We start from the raw sequence: 6,511 nt of genomic DNA, 5'->3' as shown, positions 1-6,511 counted from the left end.
GAGGGGACAGAGGGGAGGGGGCCGGAGGAGGGGGCAGAGGGGGAGAGGGCAGGGGAGGAAAGAAGGGGACGCAGGAAGATCGGGGGTGGGGGAGGCTGCTGGCCGGGTGACCCTGAGCCCCTCCGCCCCTCCCCCGCCCCCGTCCCGTCAGGAACGGAGGAGAGGCTGCTGCTGGAGCAGGTCCCTTCTCTCGGGCGCCCTGGCTCCTCAGTCACTCGGTGGTCGGGGAGGCGGGCCCAGGCCCGTGCCAGGCTCCCGCATCCGGGCGACCCAGCCAACACCAGTCCTGCGGCAGAAGGAACCACGTGGGCACGGGGAGGACTCTCTCTGGCGCCCGGTGTCCCCTGCCTCCCTCCCAGACCACAGCGCTCCTCCAGAGGAACGGGAAGCGTGCTCCCGCGGGTGCAGGCCCCCCACGGAACGCAGGACTCGAGCCCTCTCGCTCGCCTCGCTGTCCCCAACAGGCAGAGCCGCCGCGGCGGACGTGGGGCCGGGTGGGGGGTCCCTGAGGAAATCCTCCAAGCGAAGCCCCCAGGGAGCTGCCGGGCAGAGAGAGACACGGTCCAAGCAGGAAGAGACGGCAGAGGCACAGAATGGCCCTCTGGGGACCCGGGGGCGTCTCCCAGACAGAGAGGGGGCGCCCGGGCCGCCAAGGGAAGCAGAACCAGAGCTGCGAGAGTGGGGGCAGAACTTCGGGGAGGGCCGAGAAGAGGGGGCCGTGGTCTGGAGCAAGAGGGGCGGCGGGTGGGGGGCAGGTCTGCGAGAGGCTCCGCCCCCCACGTGCGGATGCCCTTTGACCTGCACCTGGGCTCCCGGGACTCTGCGCCCCAGCGCCCTTTTCCCAGGGACACTGCTCACATGTCACATCACAGCCGTGTTCCGGGGACAGCAGCCTCCCCTCCCCGCCACGCCCCCGCAGAGCCCTGAGGTTCACCATCAGGGAGGCAGGGGCCTTGAGGTTTGGGGGGAGCCCCATGCAACAGAGCCACCGGGTGAGGCGAAGGCTGGCGAGCTCTTCAACAGGCGTGGGAGTCCCGGGTCCCCCCATCCTCAGCCTCCTCTGCTGGGCGTTTCTCAATGGGTTTAGTGGCTATTGAAGAGCTTGGAGCCTGCCTCATCTCTGACACCTGCCGTCCACCACGCACTCACCGCCGGCAGCAACTTCCCATAATGTGGGTGCCAGCCCATCACACGCTTGCTAAACAACCCTCCTCGGCTGCCCATCCCCCCCGAGGGAAAGCTGTTGTCATGTGCGGGCTCCATCGCCCTGTGCTGGCCTCCCTTCCCCAGCCTGAGGCCACACCTCCCCCCCACCCCAGCCCTCTTCCCAGAAACCCTCAAGATGTGCAGCTTCCCAAGAGGCACCTCCCAGCCTGCTCCGCTCCCCTCACCACAAATGGCCTGCACCCCGTCCCCTCCCTCCCAGCTCTGCGTGCAAGCTGGCTGCAGAGCTAGCTCATACTAGAGTGGGAATGGCTGCAAAGTGGGTTGCTGAGTAAATTTTCCCTGGAGATACAACACTATTGACAAAGAAGTCAGCCTTTCGCCAAAGGGGCTCCAGAGCAGAGAGAGACGCCCGGCTCCAAGGCAGGGTGCTGCTAGTTCACTGTCCACTTTGCCCCCCTCCCTTCTCAAGGCCACAGTGGGGCAGTGCCTTGACCAGCGTCTCCCCCAGCTGGCGGCAGGGCTGGGTCAGGATCCCAGGGGTCTGGCCTGCCCTAGACCCAGCTGAGAGCCGGAGGCAAAGAGCCCTCTGACCCCCAGAAGTGTCCCCCGGTCATGAGACTCCAGGAATCAGAGAAAGGCTCCAATCACCAGGCAGGCGGGGAGGCGACAGGCCTCCGAATTCCAGGCTAATTGGCGTCTGGCAGAGTACACACCCCGGCAGCAGGCCTGGCTCTCCCACCCTGTTCCTCACTCAGCCCCGGAACACCCCCCAAAATCCAAACTGACACAGCCCTGTCCCGCCTGGGCCGCCCCAGGAAGCCCCTGACCCGGGCCCCCTCCAAGCGCCGCGGCACCAGGGCAGCTGGGGCTGCGGGCCTGGAAGGAACGTCCCCCTGCCCCGCAGGCCTGAGCGTTGCAGACACAGGCCCCCGGGGCCCAGGAGATTGGAGCCAGCCACAGAAACAGCCCCATCTGGAGAGATCCAGACCCCGGGATGAGGAAACCGAGGTCCGGGCAGAGCACAGCCCTGCGGGAATTGCCCAAGGGGTCTGTTGCAACGGGTTTGGATTCCTGGGGTCAGCCTTCCCGGCCTCCCCGCCTCCCAGCTGCCCTGAGCGCCTAAGGTTTAGGGACATATGGCGGCCAAGCAGGAAGGAGCGGCCAGGTGTCCCTGGACCCCCACTCCCCGTTGCCTATGGACGTGACGGGGGCAACAGGGGCTCCGGGCTGACCCTTCCCTCCTGGAACAGCCCTGGGGGTCACCTGGGGAGCCGGGAGGCAGTGGGGCCTGGACCCTCGGGGCTCCCGGACCCTCCCCGCAGCAGACAGCTCACCAGCAGGGGGGCACTTAATTCTGCCCCTGAACTCGGAGGAGTCCACCTAGGTGGCCCGGCCACGCCCTTCCTGTGACCCACGGGCCGCCAGGCCACCCCCAGCCGCCCCCAGCTCTCTCCTCCCAGGAGAAAAGGCAAGGCTGGCCGTCATGGACCGTCATTCCCCAAATCTCTCCTTCTTTTCTGCAGAATCTAATTCTTTTCAGTCCCGCTGACACTGACTGAGCCCTTTCACAAGCCGGCGGGTGTGATGGCATCTCCTCCCTGCACCCACCGTGAAGCCGGTGCCATCACCCCATTCTACAGCTGGGAACACTGAGGCCGGAGGAGGTGAACGGATCAGCCAGGACCACAGCCGGAGCCGTGGGCTTTACTTCTTGTTTCTGGGCCAGCAGCAAACCAGGCACCGGCACACAGCCCTCCGTGCGACCCGAGGTCAGGTGGACCCATTGGGGTCTGTGCCTCCCGGGGCCCCTGTCCCCCTTTCCAAGTTAGGGTCCCAGGAGGATTCGGGAGGGCTGTCCACGGAGCAATGGCTGCCCTCCCACAGTCCTCTGGGTCAGCGATCGACCCCACAGGAGGGCACCCCCACTGCTAAGGGACCCCATTCGGCATTCATTCCCCTGGTGAGATGCCCACCACCCAGGGGCTCCGTCTCCCACCCCAGGGACACACCTGGCCTGGCGTCCAGGGCTCAAGCACGCGGCTCACCAGTCAGGACTCCGGACAGAGAGCGAGCTAGGACCCGTGTGTGACATGCACTCCGCCCGCGCCAGGCCAGCCCCGTGCTCCTTAGCAGGGTCCTCCCTCTCCCCTGCCTCCTGCACAGCCGCCCCCCCCCACCACCACGTAGGCTGCCCGGTCTGGGGTCTGCACCCCTCTTGGGACGTTCCGGAGCCCGGGGCCCACACCGAGGCATCGCCGTCGGGCTCCCGATGGCCTTCTTGGCGGGCACCTCGGTCACACGCTGGTCTCCGGGCCCCGCCTCCCAGCTCAATCCACCTGGCCATCATGCGACCCCAGGCAGGAAACAGAACCTTCAGGAAGGTTCAAGTGACCCTGCCGTTCAGCTGTGGCCGTGCCCGGGGCGCGTCCGGGACCGCCAACTGGCTGGTCCACTGCAGGATCCACGTAACCTGCCCAAAGCCGCGTGGCTACTTAGTTTTATTGATTGAGCACAGTTGAGTGTAAGTAGTAAAAGTTCTCCCGATGTAACCCACTTTTTCTTAATGGGTAATCGCAGACGCTCGAGTTTGTATGTTAAAGGAGCTTTAGGACAATTTAATAGCTCATAAAATTTTATAGTCCCAGTTGAAATCAGAGTGATAACTCTGGCCTGCATAGCTATAGTTTGCTAAATGTCTGTCATCTATTTTTTTTTTCCCTCCATTTATTGGAAAGTTAACATCTGCTCTGCTGGGGGAGGGGTGGGGAGGACGGAAGGGAAAGGAAAATAATGATCAATTTTTCCAGAAGAGAGGTAAGATGTTCGGCAACATCGCATTTTCCAAGCACATGGTTCTCCTTGAAGCTAGGAAGGGGTTTGATAGGCCAGCGGACCCACGGCTGGCAGGCGCCGGTGCCCCTCCGGGGGCTGCGGATCCGGGCCCGCCCAGGCCACAGCCGCGTCCCGGGGTCGGCCGCAACCGCGAGGGGCCGTCGAGAGTCCCAACCTGGCCGTTTATAAAGCGCCCACTGTGCACACCGCCCAGAGGGCTCACGGAGAAGAACTCAAGCTCACTGTCTGGGAGGTGCTTACGCTCAGAAGCTGACGCTGTCTCTCAGGTCCACACTCAGGCAGACGGGCCAGAGGGCACCGCCCTTTGAGGGCTTCATGGAGGAGGCAGAGACAGGATGGGGACCCCGGGGCCGGCAAGACGCAGGAGCTGCATCCAGAATCCTGGCTGCACCGCTCGGCCCCTGGGGGCCTCGCTCTTCTTGCCTCACGGAGGGTGACGGGTGTCACACAGTGTTTACCCCTCTGGCCAGGGAGGCAATGAAGCGTCGGCCAGCAGCCGGTGCCTCCGACATGTTCTCAGGAAGAAGGAGACGCGGGAAAACAGTCTGACGGCTCTTCTGAAAGTTACACCCAGAATGCCTCCGTGGCCCAGCAATCCCGCCTCTCTGTTCTCTGCAAACGGGAGGCTCACCGAGGCTCCGGCGATTCCACACACCGTGCCCACCACCCAGCACCGACCACGCGGCCCGGGGCGGGGGGGCGACACGGCAGGGCCCGCCCGCACGGCCCCAAAGAGAAGATGCAGGAACAGACGCACGCCACAGCTCGGGGAGCCCGCGAAACGTGGGGCTGCGTGGACGAAGGCGGACAGGAAAGGCCACCTGGTGTCAGGTTCCTTCTTCATGGAGTGTCTGGAATCGGTGAGTCGGTAGACGAGGCAGGTGGGTGGTGGCCGGGGCCGGGGCTCCTGCTGGGGTCGATGGAAATGTTTCGGAACTAGTCACGAAGCGGTGGGTAGCGGCGCCACACCGTGAGCGTGCTAAATGCCACTGGACTGCGCGCTTTAAGATGGTTCCTTTCACCGTGTGTAAATTCCATCTCAATAAAACAAAATTCCTTGAAGGAAGGAAATTCATGCGGAGAACGTGACACGCGGAACACTCACCGGGGACAAATCCCAGACACCCTGCCTCCTTCACCCCGCCAGCCTGTGCAGGGATCTAACCCTGGAAGCTCAGGGCAGGGCCACCGGTCAGCAGGGCCGGGACGGGGCAGGCTGGCCGCTCCTCGAAGCGCGATGGCCTGGCTGTGTCCTGGGGGCCGTGGGAAGGGCTGTGTTACGTCAGAGCTCACTTAAGGGAGGGCGCATTATCGAGGGCCTGGGCCAGACCCGGGGGTCAGAGCACGTGCTCTGCTGGGAAACCCACAGGGGTCAGAGCAGAGCCTCCCCGCTCCCCCCCTCCCCGGACATCCTGGTGAGCCGGCCTCTCTCCCTGCCTCCCCCCGCCCCACCCCTCTCCTGCCTTCTGGATTCCCCCCAGGTTTCCCATTCCTAATTCCTACCCAGGAGGGGAAGCAGAGTTGGGGGGTCTCCGTGCTGTGCCCTCCTCAAAGGCAGCCAGGCTCCGGGGTAAGGCTACCTGCCCAGAGAGCGGGCCCGCAGCCACGCAGAAGGCCCCGGCCACATGTGGCCACCTGAGAGGTGGGTCCTGGGCTCTCTCACGGAGCCACCACTCCCTGGATGCCCTCCTGGGCTTTTGCCCGCCGGGGAGAAGGGTAAAGTGAGGCCACAGGACCTTTGTCTCCTGCCACGCAGAGGCGCTCACGCGTGGGGAGTGGACGCTGTCACAGGGACCTCAGGCGTGAAGGACGAAGCGGTGTCCGGCCCCGCGGCCGGGTGGGATTCGGGGACTGGGGGAGGCTGTGCTGTCACCCCACGCCCCAGGTCTGCCCTGGACCACCCCGTACGTGAAACCTCACCTGACTGGCAAGAAACGTACCCGCCAGGGAATCTGCAAATCCTCAAGTTCATAAATGCCCTCGGGGCTGTGGCGGCCCCTTGAAATACAGGCAGGCGTTCAGGATCCGCCCTCGTGATAATCCCGCGTGAACAGGAGAGTAATTGTCACAGCACTTGGCTTCCCTTTTTAAAAAAAATTTTTAATATGTATTCATTTTTGAGAGAGAGAGAGACAGAGCATGAGTGGGGGAGGGGCAGAGAGACGGGGAGACAGAATCTGGAGCAGCTCCAGGCTCCGAGCTGTCAGCACAGAGCCCCACGCGAGGCTCGAACCCACAAACCATGAGATCATGACCTGAACCGAAGTCGGACGCTCAACCGACTGAGCCCCCCAGGCGCCCTGACCTTTCTCGGGGGGTGCTTGGCGCTTTCTCTGAGGAGCAGTCCTCATCCATCTGGGACACCGGTGCCCCGAGGAGGGTCTGGTCGCTGCAGTGGGCGGGGCGTCCCTCACGGGAGCCTCGCACCAGCCCCGGCACCCAGCTTCCACCAGCAGCTGAGGCAGAGGGCAGGACCCGCGTCACGAGCCTG

This window comes from Crocuta crocuta, unplaced genomic scaffold, assembly GCF_008692635.1.
Source record: "Crocuta crocuta isolate KB4526 unplaced genomic scaffold, BGI_CrCroc_1.0 scaffold458, whole genome shotgun sequence".
In the NCBI taxonomy this organism is placed as follows: domain Eukaryota; kingdom Metazoa; phylum Chordata; class Mammalia; order Carnivora; family Hyaenidae; genus Crocuta; species Crocuta crocuta.
This window is presented reverse-complemented; position numbering follows the sequence as displayed.